Genomic DNA, 18,859 nt, shown 5'->3' on the forward strand with positions numbered 1-18,859 from the left:
CTGGGGCAGTGGCAAGATGGCAGAATGCTGTGCATTGTGGAACTTTGTGGTGTTTCTGTTGGGGTTAGAAGAAGCGATACAGGGTGAGGGGTGGGTGAAATGGGAGGAGACGTCAAAAAAGGTACTAATTTCCGGTTATAAATTAAGTGCGTCGTGAGGATGTAATATAGAGTATGGTGACTATACTTAATAATACTGCATCATGTATTTGAAAGTTGCTAAGAGTAGATCCTAAAAGTTCTTATCACGAGAAAAAAAAATGTGTGACTATGTATAGTGACAGATGTGAACTAGACTTATTGTGATCATTTCACAGTACGTACAAATACCGAATCATTAGATTGTACACCTAAAACTAATATGTTATATGTCAATTATACCTGAGTAGAAAACAAAAAACTTATGAAAGGCATTAACTCAACACAGAAAAAAAATGAAAGAAATGATGTATATCACATCTCTGACTTTTTTTCTTCCCAAGATATTTGTGGTGTTTTGTAATCTGATTTCACACACACACACACACACACACACACACACACACACAAATAGGGGAGGGAACTGGGCCCCATAATTCTTAGGGCTAATGCTCCTCCCAATCTCTACCTTTCCTTAGTAATTTATATCAAGCATTCCTCCATTCATTCATTCACTTACTCATTCGTTCATTAATTCAGCAATGTGTTGAGTGTCTCTCTGTGGCAGGCACTGGCCGCACATCCAATATAATGCTCAGTCAACCCCTTCCCCCTTGGAATCTATAGAAGAACTACAGAAGAATCTATGGAATTCCTAGAGAACAATGATAAAAGCCATCAAGTCTCAAGACACAAAGGGAACTAGGAAACCAGCACAATTCTACCAGTCCACAAACCACGGCTTCCAAATTTGAGGTCTGTCTCCTGTATCTTGGTCACATTCTGGCAAACATGACAATGTCTTGCTGTTACTGGACGGCTGGCCTGATGCTTCCGGATATGAGAAACAAAGATGGGCAATCTCTCTTTTTCTCTCCTTTCTTCAGCAGCACATGAGGACTGATGATGGTGAGGACTCGGGCAGCAGCTGGGTCATGTGAAGGGACAATGAGGGGAAGACTGCCAGCTCAGCTACTGACTGGATCCTTCTCAAAGAAGGCCTGAGGTTAGTGATGTCGGGGTGGACTGAAGGCAGCTGAATTGCTCTCCACGATAGTGAGAAAAAATGTTGGAATTCCTATACTGTTGGTGCCAGAGACCCCACCGGCCACCTGTGGAAGGCTTCTTAGATTAGTATTTGTAAATTCCTAAAACAAAACACACAGGATGGAAAGGAAGCCAATTATATTAGAATACAGTTATTACAATATTTTTTAATTGTGGTGGGGTAATTTAGTGCTACTTTATAAACACATTTAAATAACAAAGCAATGTGTTTTAAATATAGCCAACATTAACTCATATTTTATTTTTTAAATATAAAATGTTTTTAAGTTTATTTATTTTTGAGAGAGAAAAAGCACAAGGGAGGGAGAGAGAGAGAATCCCAAGCAGGCTCCATGCCGTCAATGCAGAGCCCCATGCAGGGTTCAGTCTCACGAATTGTGAGAGCATGACCTGAGCCGAGATCCAGAGTTGGATGCTTACCGGACTGAGCCACACAGGTGCCCCTAAAGACATATTCATATGGTGTTTATTGTTTCTTGGCTTGCCCCTGGCCAATGTGACATGTTTGTCTTAGAAAGAACAACGCACATATCATGTTGGACACTCAGTTGATTTTTTTTTTAATGTTTATTTATTCTGAGTGAGGGAGAACACAGCAGCGGGGGGGGGTGGAGAGAATCCCAAGCAGGCTCCTCACTGTCAGTGCAGAGCCTAATGTAGGGCTCAATCCCATGGATCATGAGACCATGACCTGAGCCGAAACCAAGAGTCAGATGCTTAACCAACTGAGCCACTCAAGCGCCCGGACACTCAGTTGATTTAGTTTTTTTAATTTTGATGATTCCAGTGGCTGATTCACAAAGGGAAATTGCTGCAAAATTATTTTTAAAGTCCACAGCTTGCTTTACAAGGAACACCTAAGTCCTCCAAAGTGTATGGAGTTCATCTCCAATTGTGGGGACACACAACTGCAGGATTTGGTGGCTGAACTAGTGGGGTCCAGAGTTGCTCCAGAGCTGGCAAGTTAAGACTCCTAAGTATCTGCAGACAGGAAGGCTGTGATGTGCTACAATCCAGGGGACAGTCAAATAATTAGCATGGTGTCAAAGTAGAGTACAGAGGGTACTTCAAGGTCTGTAATAACTGGATATGAAATATAAAATGCAATAGAAAATATATATAAAAATATCTGGATTTCTTGTGGTGAGGAAGTCATAGGTACTACTGATTTGTTTTCTCCACTCACAAGAGGAGGAAATATTAAAATTTAGTAGTAGGCTGTCAAAACATATCATTTCCTCCCCTTCAAGTTCCCAGACCCCACAGAACACCTTGGATGGAAATCCACAGACACCAGATTAAGAACAACTCTTCTAGAGAAGGATGAGAAGGAGCAGAGATAAAAAGTCAGCCAGACAACACAGATCTGGAAAATTCCAAACATAGGGCAGCCCACGGAACAATCTTAGCACACAGAGCCCAGGACAGCCTTTAATGAACAGGCTGGCCTCATTCCACTGTTTGGGCTGTAATGACTCAGACCCCTCTGCTCCTGGCAAAATCCTTAGCCAAGTCTCCTCACTCCCATATGTGCTTAAAACAAGTGGGGTTTGTAGCAGAAAGGAAGTGGCTACATTTCATGATCGGGTCCATCGATGGAGACTGTATATCTGTCAATGGAATATATCCGATTCAGCTGAAGTAGGAACCTGGGACAGAGAAGTAATGTTCATCTGGAAATTTGCAGACCCTCAGGGAGGGCTTTAGTCTGCCACACGGCATGGGGTGCAGGTCCATGTGGATCTCATTTAGATCTCAGGGTCCTGGGGACCCTTGCAGGCCTCAGGTGACATCTAGAAAGCTCACAGAGCCTTTTGCATAGGAGAAAATCAATAACCCACGGCTGTGATGTCTGAGAAACTGGAGGAGGTTGAGGAGCTGGCTGTACTGGTCACCCCCTCCCTGCCTTCTCGCTTGCTTTTTTCATGGCACACAGCCCTTCCCTGTGGCTCGGGCATCCAGAAGAGAGGTGAGGCCTGACTTGGTTTATGATGCTCCCGTCACCAGAGCTAAGGGTTTGGCCTGTACAGAAATCTGAGTGAGAAACTGGCTCCTGGCAGTTGCCAAGCCAGACAGTGTTTGCTGAAGAAGCTCTAATGAGAAGCCGGCAGATGAATCCCCTTTGCCCTGCCCTGCCTCCAGCAAGCTGGCCGCTTCCCCGCACAGTCTTCTCCACGCTGTTTTCTAAGTTTTCTTCCTAATCTCCACCTCAATTCCTAGTTCCCATTCTTCTGAATGTTCAAGTCACGACCTTTGCGGTTTATGGGCCACCAGAGACTGAACTAAATGTGTTAGCTCTGAGTCCAAACAAGTAATAGCCGGCCAATTAAATTAATAATCCATATTGTTACAGTGTTTAACCACGGCTGTTTCCTCAGCGGTCTGTTTAAATCACAGCCAAGGCCTGACCTATTAAAATGAATAACTGGAATTATGAGAAACTCCATTTAATAAACACAGTGAGGAACGCAGCACAATTGGGCATGAAATATTTATTACCACTTGAAGCAGAGAGCTGTTTGGGACTTTAAGATGGCATTAATGAATGTGTTTTAATTTCTGGCTCACAAGGTGGGAGGTGGGGCTGGAACTGAGGGCCCTTTGGCAAATTCCTGGAAAAATCAGCTCATGTTATATTATTACGTTGGGCTGGGGCTATTTGTTTATGCGTGAACCTCTGCCAATCCAGCGTAGGAGCGGGAAGGTGGGCATCAGATCACTTGTTGAACTAGTAGTTCCTTGGTGAATGCTTGCTGGATGGACGGAGGGGTGGATGCATGGATGGATGGGTGACACGTAAAGCATTTTGACACAGTAATATCCACACTTCAGTGACAGAGGACAGATAAAACACTTAGCACTGTGCCTGATCGTACTAAATCCTCAGTAAACGGTAACTGTCATTACAGTTTGGAGAGCAAAGTCTGGTTAATTTACTGGAAAGTCAGTGCTCCCATTTGGCAATCCCTCAGGAGCCAGAGAGCTGCCCCAGGACCCTGACTGGCCCATTTATCTTTATGTGCACTTGGAAGCCTGTTTTAGATTAGATGTTTGTGTTTGAGTATTTTGAGCTTTTCTCAGAATGGAGTGTTCTTTTCCTTGCTTTCCCAAAGCTCAGCATCTTCTCTCCACATTGGCCCTGACATGTCCCATTTTCCCAGGTAGGACTCTCTTTCCCGGAGTCAGTCCCCTTTTCCCAGACCTCAGCTCTGACGTTCTGATAATGGGTTTGGAAATTGTGGTTGTTGTAATGATAGCCCTTAGCAAGTCTTGTAACCACCAAGTCAAGCGGGGTTGGTTAGTGGGGGTCTCTGAGCACGGTAACTGGGTCTTCGCTACAGGAGACCCCCCCCTCCCAAGATGGGAAGCAGAGGGGTCAGCTCCTGCCAGGACTTGCTTTCCAGAGAAAGCAGAAAGCAGACAGACCAAGCCACGTGCTGATGGAACACAGTGGGCGTTGTGAGGGAAGGTGGCAACTCCAGAAGGCCTCACCTTGGTTTCCCCTTCAGGAACATCTAGGGGACATCTCCTGGAGATCACAGAAATACCCCTCAGCTCCAGTCACCACATGCCCAAGTCTAAAATTAAATGTATTAATGAATGCAAGGCAGGCAAAGGGCGGTCTCATTTCGAATAGGCAGAATCTTGAAAATAGAAATAGAGGACTGTGGGGTTGTTTTTCTTTCCATGAGGGAAGGATGGTTCTGACCTTATGGAGGATTGATGACACCTCACCACCTCTCCACTAGGTTCAAATGCTAAGAATGATCCCAAAGAGGAAAAGCATCCTAAGTGGCCAGCATGTCCTCATGGGGCGTGAGATAAGAAATTTGCCTGACCCTGAGTTGAGGCCTCGGAGGGCTCTGTCGGTCTGCACTCCGCAGATCTCCTGTTGTCAGTGTTAGTGTCTGAGGCTTCAGTCTCTAATCTTTAAGGATGCTTACAGGATAATGGATGTCATGGCGGCGGCGGGCTCCCGCTTTCCTGTGTGTTGGAGGGAAGTTTCTGTCAAAAGATGTCTCTGCCAAAGAGACCTTCATGGTGGAAGCCTTCAGAATTAAAGAAAAACCCGAGGTAGAGTTGTTCCTTATCATCCATCCCTCCCCTCTTAGTTGTGAGTTCCTACGGGGTAAGCCTGTGTCTTATTCATCTTTGTATTCCCTGCTGGGACTTGCACAGGAGATAACGGCTTTCCGGTTCTAAGCAAACATTTGTGCATAATAGAAAACCACCATTTATGGAGCCCTTTTAATAGCCAAGCCCTGTGCTAAGTTCCTTGCTTGGGCTCTCTTGTGTCATATTCCCAACCACACTATGGCTTTCTGTCACGATGCCCTGTTTTATAGATGAGGACATTGAGAGATAAAGAAGCAGCGCACTTGTTCAGGATCACCTGGGTAACAGGTGGAAACCCTGGAATTTGAACCCTAGTCTGTATAATTTCAGCACCTTTGCTTTCATCGCCATGTTGCTCTGTCTCCAAGGGAAAAAGGTACGTGGATACATAGCTCCATCCTCAAGAGCTTATAGTCAAGTAAACAAAACAGACACATAAAGAGATCGTTAATTACAGTGCGTTGAATGAGCCCTGCCCTGGTGACCAGGTGAATACTAAGGTCATTCAAACAATCTAATCTGGAGGGAATCAGGGCAGCTTTCTGGAGGAGGTGAGACCTGAACTTATTTTATTAAAGGGTGAGAAGTTGGGCAGACAAAATGTTAAGTGAAAAAAGAGTTTCCAAGCAGAAGGAAGAACATGAGTGATAGGAAAAGACTTTGGATCTAACAACTTGATGGGATGGTTCTCAGTGGTAAAAAGACAGCAGGTCCCAATTACCAAGGAATAGGAGGAAGGCATCCATCTGGCTGCTGCTGATCTTCCTTGTGCCTTCGACTGGAGATGCCGATCATTTCCTCCCTATCCCTCCCACGCCCACTTCCCACAGACTCTTCCTAATGGACAAGTCTATAGGGGCAGACACCCTAGAGACAAAGCCCCAGTACCAGACAATTCCACCTCACCTCCAGCCATTTAATCCAAACTGAGCTCATCAGGTCCTGTCCCCCAGGAACTTGCAGGTGAAGCACTAAGAACAAATCAGTTATCTCTGGTGAGCTAAACCAACAGGTCACACAGACACAGGGACTGAGGTCGCCGCGTGGGGGCACCCGTCAGGGAATCACGGGCAAATGATTAGGAGGCAGCAAAGCTGATGACCAAGAAAACAGAAATAAGCAAGCGCAAGTGATCATAGAGACCCAAAGAAGAAATAACAGAGAAAAGAGAATGCAGACCGGGCCACAGCTGATGAAGAGGGTAACTGCCTTAGTTACCGAGTCCTAGGGTCATTTCTTGCCTTGAGATGGCACACACGTTATAACAAATCCCTCTTCACTTAAAGCCGCTTCATAGAGTCCCTGAAGACACCGAGAGACCGGAGAGAAGAGGCATCATCTCAGGGGCGGGTAGGCAAGGCCTCCCAGTGGTGCCGGGCATGCCTCCACGGCTGTCCTAGAACGTGGTCTGGCTCTGACAGAAAGCGGTATCGTGCCTTAACCAGACCTAATGGAAACCAGCCCTGTGTCCTCACCGTGTCCGTGTGTAATTATAGGAAGATGCAGTCTTTGTAGGACTTCTTTTGAGAGTTCTACTTTTGCATCAGGTTGAGCCTTTATCTACACAGTAAATTGTTGAGGTTTTGATTACCTAGGGCTTGTCCATCAACAATGTGGTGTTTTCTGCAGAGCATCTATACTGATACTCCTAATTTCAATAGACGGCTTTATTTACCTGCATCAGTGAGGATTGTTAACCCAATACCAACATTTCCAAAGTAATCTTAAAAAAAAAAAGAGTAAATACATATTGAGGTTGTAACTTTTTCAGGTGCAAAAAATATGATTTTGATGTGTCAGTGGTATTAAATCATCACTGCAAGGTAAATATCAAACCACATATACTTACATAGTCACATAAATGTCTATCAAAAACCTAAGGTGCGTGGGTGGCTCAGTCCGTTAAGTGTCCAACTTCGACTCAGGTCATGATCTCATGGTTCATGAGTTCGAGCCCACCTCAAGCTCTCTGCTCTTGGCACAGAGCCCATTCTGGGTTTTTTTGGAGTTTTTTTTTATTTTATTTTTTTAATGTTTTCATTTATTTCTGAGAGAGAGAGACAGCACGAGCAGGGGAGGGTCAGAGAGAGAGGGAGACACAGAATCCAAAACAGGCTCCAGGCTCTGAGCTGGCTGTCAGCACAGAGCCCGACGTGGGACTCAAACCCATGAACTGTGAGATCATGACCTGAGCCGAGGTCAGACACTTAACCAACTGAGCCACCCAGGCGACCTGGCACAGAGCCCATTTTAAATCCTCTGTCCCTCTCTCTCTGCCCCTTGCCCCTTTATGCTCTCTCTCTCTCTCAAAAGTAAATCAACATTAAAAAATTAAAAAAAAAAAAAAAAAGCTCTATGAATTACTTGCCCCAGACCAGGCATCAGTCTTTATCCAGAGACCCCTAGTGTTAGTGAGAAATGGTATTTATAGAACACAGTCAGGAAAAATGGAGTTCTCCTGGTGGTTGGATTGGTCGTTGTTTCTAAGTGTTTAAGTGGAAAGTATTGGAAAATATTTTTTTGAGGGAAACTACATCATTAACTTAACTTGATTTTGTATACTTACTTCTTTGATGGTGAAAATCTTGGTTCCTAAGAACACAAACATAATTACTCATTTGATATATTGGGAATAATCTCCAAATAATAATATCGGTATTAATATTGACAATATGACTTTCAAAGTACAAAATGAGAGTGGAGCATCCATCCTATCATAAAGCAAAGCTATCAAAGACTTCTGAAATTAAGTCAAAAGGACACAGCACCGACTTGAAGTGGCTCCCCACTGGCCACAGGTGGAGAAATTTCAGCATGAAAAGTAATAATAACTGTATCGAATCAAACCACATCACATATTTCCAAATCCATGAACACATAATGATACTTTTAAAGTAACTCTTGGGTGCCTGGCTGGCTCAGCCAGTAGAGTATGCAACTCTTGATCTCAGGGTTGTGAGTTCAAGCCCCACATTGGGTGTGGAGCCTACTTTTAAAAGAAAGAAAAAGAAACATCCTTTTAAACTTTTTTAAAAATAAAAAAACTATCAGATAATTTTTAGAAGACGCTAGGGCACTAATTCATTTTTTCAAAAGCTGCAACATTAAGAAAGAATCAAGTATTTGCCGGCCTTTCTAGCAAGAACTTTATTTCAGAATGACCATGTAACTGATAGAGAAAAGTTGCCTTTTATAAACTTTTCAGCAAATCAATGCAACAGAATGACAAGGTTAGGGTGCCTTATTGGCTCAGTCAGTTGAGCGACCAATTTCGGCTCAGGTCATGATCTTACCGTTCCCAAGTTCAAGCCCCAAGTCAGGCTCTGTGCTGACAGCCTCTTTCTGGGGACTGTTTCAGATTCTGTGTCCCCCTCTCTCACTCTTCCCCTTCCCACTTGTGCACTCGCTCTCTCTCTCTCTCTCTCTCAAAAATAAACATCAAAAAAAATTTTAAAAGAGGGGCACCTGGGTGGCTCAGTCAGTTAAGCATCTGACTTCAGCTCAGGTCATGATCTTGCAGTTCATGCATTCAAGCCCTGTGTCGGGCTCTGTACTGACAGCTCAGAGCTGGAGCCTGCTTTTGATTCTGTGTCTCCCTCTCTCTCTGCCCCTCCCCTGTCCATGCTCTGTCTCTCTCTCAAAAATAAATAAAGATTTAAAAAATTTTTTTAAATAAACAAACATTAAAAAACAGATATCAGAACACTGGATACTTGTTAACAAATTATCGTTGTTTATTTTTTAAGTAGGCTTCACACCCAGAATGGAGCCCAATGCAGGGCTTGAACTCATGACACTGAGATCAAGACCTGAAGGGAGATTAAGAATTGGACACTTAACCAGCTGAGCCACACAGGCACCCCAATTATTGTTATTTTTAAGTTTGGTAATAATATCATGGTTATATTATAACAATATAAAGATTCCTTTTACATTTAATATATATACTGAAAATGTATAATAGATATGATGCTTGAGATTTTATTTAAAACAATGTGGGGTAGGGGTACCTGGGTGGCTCAGTAGGTTGAGTGACAGACTCTTGATTTCCACTCAGTTAGTGATCCCCGGGTCGTGAGTTGAGCCCCCACATCAGGATCTGGCTGAGCGTGGAGCCTGCTGAGATTCTCTTTCTCTCCCACTTTCTCTCCCTCTGCCCCTCCCCCACTCATACTCTCCTCTCTATCTCAAACTTAACAATTTTTAAATAATTTTAAATAAAATAATGTGGTATATGTGTCATGTATATGAAGGGGAAGGAGAATGATATAAACAAAGCAGGACTGGCCACATGTTGTAAAAGTCAAAGTGGGGTGATGGCTACAGAGGGACTCGTCTCTGCATTTATGGGTTTTTTTTTTAATTTCCATAATAAATTTAAAAGGTAAATCCAAAAACTTGGCCAACCAACATTTTCAAAATAGCCTCCCTAACTAGCAATAGAACTCCCCTATGACCCAGCAATAGCGTTGCTAGGAATTTACCCAAGGGATACAGAAATGCTGAGGCATAGGAGCACATGTACCCCAATGTTCATAGCAGCACTCTCAACAATAGCTAAAACATGGAAAGAGCCTAAGTGTCCATCAACGGACGAATGGATCAAGAAGATGTGATTTATCTATACCATGGAATACTACATGGCAATGAGAAACAATGAAATCTGGCCATGTGTAGCAATGTGGATGGACCTTGAGGGTGTTATGCTGAGCGAAATAAGTCAGGCAGAGAAGGACAAATATCATATGTGTGCACGTATAGGAGGATTAGGAGGAACTTGACCGAGGAACAAGGGGGAGAAGAAGGGGGGAAATGGTGGGGGAAAGGGAGAGAGGCAAACCATGAGAGACTCTTGAATGCTGACAAAAACTGAGGACTGATGGATGTGGGGGGGAGGAGGGATGGGCATGGAGGAGGGCACTTGTGGGGATGAACACTGAGTGTTATGTGAAAACTAATTTGACAATAAACTATTTGTAAAAAAAAAAAAAAAAAAACAGAAAAAAAATTCCAATTAGTTAAAAAAAAAAAAATAGCCTCCCTAGTGATCAAACAAATGCAAATTAAAAATGACAAGATACAATTTTCAACCTATCAGATTGACAAAGATTAGAAGAATGTTAATACTCAGTGCTGGTGAGGACGTGGCAAACAGGTATTCTTCTGCATTCTTGGTTTCCTTGGTATGACCTTAGTCTCACCATACTAGAAAGCATCTTGGCAATATCAATAAAAATCTTTAAATATGTGGGTGCCCTTTGCCCTAGGAATTCTACCTCTAGTAATTCATCCAAAGGAAAAGATCAAACGAAGGTACAAGATATCTGGTCAGAAATGTTTATTACAAGGCATTACAATAGTGAAAATTTTTGAATTAACCTAAATACACACCAATAAGGACACGGTTTGAAGAATAAGGAAGAGTCACACCATGGTTACATACAGAGCCATTAAGAACTTTAATACACTGTGGTCCTCCCCATGCAACAGACAGATGCATCTTCTGGTGCAGTGCCAGCCATGTCCCCAAGACACAATGATGAAGGTCACAGTAAATGGATTTGGCTGTATTGGATGCCTGGTCACCAGGGCTACTTTTAACTCTGGTAAAGTGGTTATTGTTGCCATCAGTGACCACTTCATTGACCTCAACTATGTGGTCTACATGTTTTGGTATGATTCCACCCATGGCAAATTCCATGCTACAGTCAAGGCTGAGAATGGGAAACATGTCATCCATAGAAAGCCCATCTCCATCTTCCAAGAGTGATATTACACCAACATCAAATGAGCTAATGCTGGTGCTACGTATGTTGTGGAGTCCACTGGGGTCTCTACCACCATGGGCTGGGATGAAGAGGGTCATCCTCTCTGCCTCTTCTGCGGCTGCCTCCATGTTTGTGATGGGTGTAAACCATGAGAAGTACGGCAACTCCCTCAAGATTGTCGGCAATGCCCTCTGCACCACCAACTGCTTGGCCCCTCTGGCCAGGGTCATCTATGACAACTTCAGCATTGAGGGGGAATTCATGACCACAATCTGTGCCATCACTGACACCCAGAAGACCATGACTGGCCCCTCTGGGAAGCTGTGGTGTAATGGCCAAGGGGATGCCCAGAATATCATCCCTGCCTACACTGGGACTGCCGAGGCTGTAGGCAAGGTCATCCCTGAGCTGAATGGAAAGTTCGCTGGCATGGCCTTCTGTGTTCGATCCACAATGTGTCAGTCATGGATCTGACCTATTGCCTGGAGAAAGCTACCAAACATCATGATATCAAAAAGGAGGTGAATCAGGCATCAGAGGGTCCCCTCAAGGGCATTCTGGGCTACACTGAGGACCAGGTTGTCTGCTGCAACTTTTACAGAGACACCCACTTCTCCACCTGTGATGTTGGGGCTGGCATGGCTCTCAATGACCACTTTGTCAGGCTCATTTCCTGGTGTAACAGTGAATTTGGCTACAGCAACCTTATGGTCCCCATGGCCTCCAAGGAGTAAGAGCCCCCTGGACCACCAGCCCTAGAGAGAACAAGAAGAGAGAGGCCCTCAGCTGCTGGGGAGTCCTTGTCCCAACTCATCCCCCAACACATTGAGAATCTCCCAACCTCTACAGTTCCCATCCTAGACCCTCTGAAGAAGAGGAGGGACCTGGGGAGACCTACCTTGTCATGTACAATCAATAAAGTATACTGTACCCAGCTGCCCCCCAAACTATAATGTAGATGTATATTTATTAGCATGGAAAGATGTGTCATAGCTATATCAAGGAGGGGGGAAATCAAGCTCTCAAGGCTATGTATAGTTAGATACTTTTTTGTTTTTTAAAAAGTGGAAGGGAAAATGGTTAACAATGATTATCTCTTGGTGGCAAAAGCATGGGTTATTTTTATTGCTTTTCCTTTGCTTATTTTTTTCATTTTTCTAAATTGAATTTTGAGTAGTTTTAGAATTCTAAATAGTGAATTCCTGTGTAATCAAAATAGGCTGTGCCTAATGAAATGACATGATATGTGGAATTTGCTCCAATCCTCTAGGGTTGGGCTATGGATGAGACAGGTGTGGCTATTGGTTGGCAGCCCTTGAAGTTGGATGGCTAGGTACCTAGGGCTCAGTTTACTTTGTTCTCTTCTTCTGTATATGTTTGGAATTTTTCATTCTAAAGTTTTCCCTGAAATCCTTTTTTCAATCCAAAGTGATATCTTGTCATGTCTTGTCCTGTCCCTCCTGCAATATACCTTCAAAGATCACAAAGGGCCAGCACCTTGGCCAGAGTCATTAATGCTGTCTGATATTTTGATGAGTAAAATAGCTCACCTCTTCTGTGGTCAAAAAGGCACTGGGTTGGAAATGCTCCTTCTGTGAGATTCCCCACCTTTCCAACCTACACAAGACAGGTGCCTGGGGCCAGAGGTGCAGACTTCAGTCAAGAGCTAACTGGCCCAAGCAAGAAACAAACTCACAGCCTTAATACTTTTATCAGCCTGATTCCTGTGTCACTCTATCTGTGATTGCCTGCCATTGCTTCCTCCCACGTCGGACTCTCTCTTTCTCAGAGGGTGGAAGTATGGGTTAGCAGATTTGGCATACCTAGCCTAAAGATTGGTTCTTCTCACTTGGCTACTGCCCTGTGCTTTCTCACCAAACATAATTGGCTATAAAATTACCTAGAATGCAAAACTCACTATGAATATTCATGAAGTCATACTACAAATAATGCGTCTTTTAAAATGAATAATCTTCTGGCTAGTCTCCCTGGAAATTGAGTTCTTCTCCCACAGATTGAGTCACTTGGAGATTGTTACCAGCATTGGTCAGCAAACTACAGCCCAAATCTGCTCTGCCATCTATATTTATATGACCTGCAAGCCTAGAATGGTTTTAACATTTTAAATCATTGGAAAAAATCAGAAAAATAATAATATTTTGTGACACATAACACAAAAGTAAGTTCAAATTTCAGTGTCCATAAATATAGTCTTACTGGACCATAAGTCACAATCATTTGTTTACACATTGCCTGTGGCTGATTTCACACTACAATGACACAGAGTTGTTTGCAATACAGACCATATGGCCCATGCAGCCTGAAACATTTACTATCTAACTTTTTAGAGAAAGAGTTTGCTGACCTCTGGCTGGAGGCTCTCCTAACTACTCTTGTGATTCCCTCTTGTCCAATAGAGATCCATCTGTTGCCAGTAAGTGAGGCTGTCCTTCACACATCAGCCTCAACCATCCAGATTTGAGGCTCTAGGTTTTAGAAAATTAATTCACCCATCCAATGAAGATGTGGTGAATGTCAACTTTGTGCTACACACAGATGTAAGTTCTGGATTTATAGCAGTGCACGAAACAAGCAAAACCTCTGCTTTTTTGGAGCAGAGGCTCTACTGAAGAGAGATGACCACAAACAAATTGAATAATAATATACAATATGCTAAGTGGCATTAAATGCTATGTGGGGGGGGAAGCAAGGGGGTAAGATGGTCAGAGAAGGGGAGGGTACCCATTTCCAATCAGAAATAGGAAAGATTTCATTACAAGGTAACATTTGAGTTAAGACTTGAAACCAGTAAAGAGAAAGTCATGAATACACCTAGGAGAAGAACAAAAACATACGCACAGGAAGAGCAAAAACAAAAGGTCCTGATGTCCACGTATCCTTCATAGTCAAGGAATATCAAATGCAATGAGTGGTTGAGGTTGAGGTCAGCGAGGCAAGGGGTAGAAAAAGAGATCATATGGGCTCTTACCAGCCACGTTGATAACATGGCTTTTATCCAAGGTGAGATTGGAAGGCAAGATGGAGGATAAGAGAAGAAAAGTAGCATAATCTGATATCCAATTCCTTATTTCACAACTTTATATAAATGAGGCATACTTTTCCATTTATTCTGATTCCTTAAGTTTAAAGATGCATTGGAATGTATGAGAACAAGTTTAAAAGTTTAGGAAAAAGGAGAAAAAGCACATCAATGAGTGTTTCAGTTATCCATTGCTGCGTGACAAATCAACCCAAAGCTTAGTGGTTTGCAAGAACAGTATTCTATTATTTCCCATGTTTCTGTGAATTGATTGGGATCAGCAGGGTGATTCTTCTTCTTCTTCCTCTTTTTTAACATCAGTTGAACTGGGCTGGAAGGTTCAACCTTTCACTCGCATGTCTAGAACTTTATTGTTCCTCTATTTAGCCTCTCATCATGGCTAACACAGGGTTCTTCACAGCATGGTGGTCTTGGGTATAAGAGCTGGCCTCAAGAGAAAATACAGAAGCTGCCAGACTCTTAAAGGATAGACCCAGAACCAGCACAGCATTACGTCCACCACATTCTACTGGACAAAGCAAATCAAAAGCCAAATCAGATTCAAGGAGAGGAGAAAAGAGGTCCCACCCAGTGATGGTTGCTTGATGAGATGAGCGGTGTGCACAACCTGACATGAAGAAATTGATGGCGGCCATCTTTAGAGCTTTTCAGAATGGGAAAGAAACACTGATTTCCATCCCCACCCTTCATAGAACCATGAAATTCTTAGGGTCCCTTCCTCTCCTTTTGACCACTGCACATCCATGATATTGAGAAGGGTGATTAATAGATTATGACTAATTAACTTTGTGTTCTTGAATCATGAGGTTCCCTAAGTCTTGAAAATCATTCCAAGAAGCATCTTGAATCCTGCATCCATAGAGATTATGTTCATTTTCCTCCCTGATTCTGCTGGCCCAGCTGTCTGACTGAGCCTCCTTGATGTTCCCTGGGCACAGTCATACTCCAACAGCAGCTGGGCTCATCTCAGAAAATGGGGTGGGTAGCGTGATGTTCTGCAGAATTTAGAGAATGTGATGCAGCTCCTTCCTCAGAAGCAGCCAAAACTTACCAGACTAACCAAAAGCGCAACCCAGCCATGGTGCTGCCCCCTTCCCCAAAGGAAAAGCCATGGAAGATTGAGCATGTAGATTACCTCTGAACTGTAAAAACAGGAGGAGGGGCACCTGGGTGGCTCAGCTGGCTAAGCGTTTGACTTCGGCTCAGGTCATGATCTCGTGGTTCGTGGGTTTGAGCCCCGCATCAGGCTCTGTGCTGACAACTCAGAGCCTGGAGGCTGCTTCAGCTTCTGTGTCTCCTTTGCTCTTTGCCCTTCCCCCACTCATGCTCTGTCTCTGTCTCTCAAAAATAAACATTAAAAACTTTTTTTAAACAAGAGGAAAACTTTGTTTGAAAATAAAATTTTAGATTTACAGAAAAGGTACAAAGACAGTAGAGTCCCCATACGCCTTTCACCCAGCTTCCTCTAATATTTTCTCCTTACAGAACCATGGTACATTATCAAAACTAACATATTAACACTGGTACAATACTATTAACTAAACTTATAGACTTATTCAGATTTCCCCAGTTTTTCCACTAATTCCACTAATTCAGTCTTCTGTTTCAGGGCCCCTTCTGGGATCCTATATTACATTTCGTTCTTCATGTGTCCTTAGTCCCCATTAGTCTATGACAATTTCTCAGTCTTTCCTTGACTTTTATGACCTTGACGCTTTTAAAGAGCAGTTGTCAGGTATTTTGTAGAATGTCCCTCAATTTGCATTTGACGGATGTTTTCTCATAATCAAACCGAAGTTACAGGGTTTAAGAAGAATGCTATAAAGATGATGTGCCTTTTACTGCTTCATATCCAGAGGCACATGACAGCGATCATTTTATTACTGGGGATGTTAACCTGGGTGTTAACGTTCGGTAAGGTGGTGTTTGTGAGATTTCTCTCCTGTAAAGTTACTACATTTCCCTTTCTGTTTTCTACCCTTAGTGTTGAGCCCACACTCAAGGGAAGGGGAATGGAGCTTCTGGAGGAAGAGGCTTTTGAGCTTTTAAAAATCCACAGCACGCTAGGGCACGGTTGCCAGCAGGGAGGGCCCCAAGCCTGCCCACTGACTTGCTGGTGACCTTGGATGAGTCACTCAGTCTCTCGGAGCCGGGATTTCCCTCCCTCTTATGAAATCCATGATGGCATCCCTGCCCCACAGCTGTCTCCTGGGAGCTTCAGGAGTTTCAGCTGGTAACACTTGGAGTTGCCGAAATATAGATCTGCTGGGAGACAGAGGGTCCTTGCGAATAGCAGCTGAAGTCCTCCCCTTGCCTGTAAACATTTCCCAATCCTTACTTGCCTCATCCTCAGAGGCAGAGTGCCCCTACAAGTGATGAGGCCATCACTATTTTTATAAAATGGTCTCATGTTATTAATGTGCTAACAAGGGCTTAATGAGAAGGGAATACTGGAGGGAAATATTTTTGTAAAGTGAAGCATTATTTTATAAAGCAAATAATTCCCCTGAATTGGTCTTTTTGTATAAAGTCACTTTTCACTTACTGGATTTGCCTTAACCAAGGGGCTCCAGGAATTCCTTTCAAAGCACATACCATTTTCATGCAAATGCTTTCAAGAAGACAAAGTTTTCTACATCGATGGTGATGAATTACCTTAGAATCATTAACTGTCATAATTATTTCACATCCTTGGCTCTTTCCTGGGGGAGAATGCTGGCCAACCCTTATTTTTGACACTTGATGCCAAACTGTAGAACTAAACCCCAAGTTCAGTTCTAGTAGAACTAAAGATGTAGCTGGTGAGTTATGTTTTTCTGAAGATAAGATGTGGAAAGATGTGGCTGGTGAGTCATGTTTTTCTGGGGATGGCTATGTCTACTGGCATTGGATGTCTTGCTCCATTCTTTGGAAACCACACTCTACTTGGGCTGCCATTCTGGGCACACAGGCTTTGCCTTATATGTATACCTCAGGGCATCCTTCTCAAGAGCTCTGATGTAGATGTATTATCAACTTCGGTAAGGAAATCACTTAGAATAGTAGGTACTCAAGTCCTTATTGAACACAGATGTTTTGAGCCTGTTCTATGTGGCAGACCTTATAACACATGACAGGGTGAACAGTACACACATGCACTCTACCCTCATGGACCTTAGACTGATGAGGAAGTGAGTTATCAGTCAACGAACGAAACGTGGGGAGTAATCTGATAGGGTGAGTACAAGGAACTCATGATGAGAAGTTCAACATGGGTTAGGCATTTAGGAGATGAGGAGAAGAGGAGGAGGGCTTGTAGGACTGATAAGGAGCAGATGTGAAACAGAAACAAGAAGAAACATGGGACATTAGGATCATCTCTCCAACATCCATTTAGCCCCTCAGCCTGTACATTAGATGGGAGCCCCCTCATGCCTAGCTACAGGGGTCATTTTAGCCCCTTGTGATAGTAATTGGGTGAAGTGGTCCAGACTTAGGCCAAACAGCACACGGTGTTGTCCTGGCCATAGCAATTGGTTCAGGATGGAACAAAGACTCTTTTTCCCTCTTGGATATAACGTAAAAAGCTCTATTTATTGTGGGAAGCCGCTATACAACCATCAGGGATGAACAGACTGAGGACAAAGCCAATACACTATAGAGAATTGCAGAGCTAGTGCCCTGATCAAACTGTACCTGAAGCCCACTTACCACTGGTCTTTTGACTGACCCATGAGCTGATAAATCTCCTTTGTTGTTTAAACCAGATAGAGCTGAGCTTTTTGTTGTTTTCAGCCAATTATTCTACCTAATGCCAAGGGAAGGGTAGTTTGAAAATAAGGGAACAAATACAACAGTGCTTGATGACATGAACGTATCAGGCAAGATAAGGACAAAAAGCATCCATTGGATTTGGCAACATGGAGGTCATTTGTGACCAAGGTGAGATCAGTTTCAGTGGTAGGAGTGAGGTGGCAGGGAGAACCCTGTGCAGGCTTCTGCTGGACATCTGGCTAGACAGAGGACCCTGAAGCTATGAACCTTTGTCTGTGCTTTGAAGGAAACGAGCAATCCAAATGTCTCTCACCACAGAGAAATTGGAATTTCTAAGATTTTAGACCATCTTTCCTGTTGTCCTCACTATCCATCAAAACTTTCCCCCTGCCAAATCCTTTAACTGTGGGTTCTGTGCTGTCCTATAGGCTTAACTATAGAAAGAACAGGACTCGGGAGCCTGGGTGGCTCAGTTGCTTAAGTGTCCAACTTCGATTCAGGTCATGATCTCGCAGTCCATGAGTTTGAGCAACGGTCCCTGTGCTGACAGCTCAGAGCCTGAAACCTGCTTCTGATTCTGTGTCTCCCTTTCTCTCTGCCCCTTCCCTGCTTCACCTCTGTCACTCTCTATCTCTTTGAAAAATAAATAAACATTAAAAATTTTTTGTTTTAAAAAGAAAGAACAGGACTTAGAATATACTGTGTAAGAAGCTTCCATCACAACTGACCAGTTAGATTAAGTTTTGACCTTTTTCCCTCTAAGGTAGATACTGTATCTTAACTTTTTAGGGGCAGGAGTCACATAGCCCTTGAAGAATTACATTAAAAACTATATTAAAGGGGCGCCTGGGTGGCTTAGTCGGTTAAGCGTCCGACTTTCGCTTAGGTCATGATCTCGCGGTTTGTGGGTTCGAGCCCCGCGTCGGGCTCTGTGCTGACTGCCAGCTCAGAGCCTG

The 18,859-nt window shown here is 43.4% G+C and overlaps 1 pseudogene; it reads left to right on the top strand.

Moving 5' to 3' along the window:
• The first annotated feature begins 10,857 nt into the window (after positions 1–10,857).
• LOC120235358 lies at positions 10,858–11,893 on the top strand (annotated as a pseudogene).
• Positions 11,894–18,859: the final 6,966 nt, after the last annotated feature.

This window comes from Hyaena hyaena, unplaced genomic scaffold (assembly GCF_003009895.1).
Source record: "Hyaena hyaena isolate Hyena2069 unplaced genomic scaffold, ASM300989v1 scaffold_128, whole genome shotgun sequence".
In the NCBI taxonomy this organism is placed as follows: domain Eukaryota; kingdom Metazoa; phylum Chordata; class Mammalia; order Carnivora; family Hyaenidae; genus Hyaena; species Hyaena hyaena.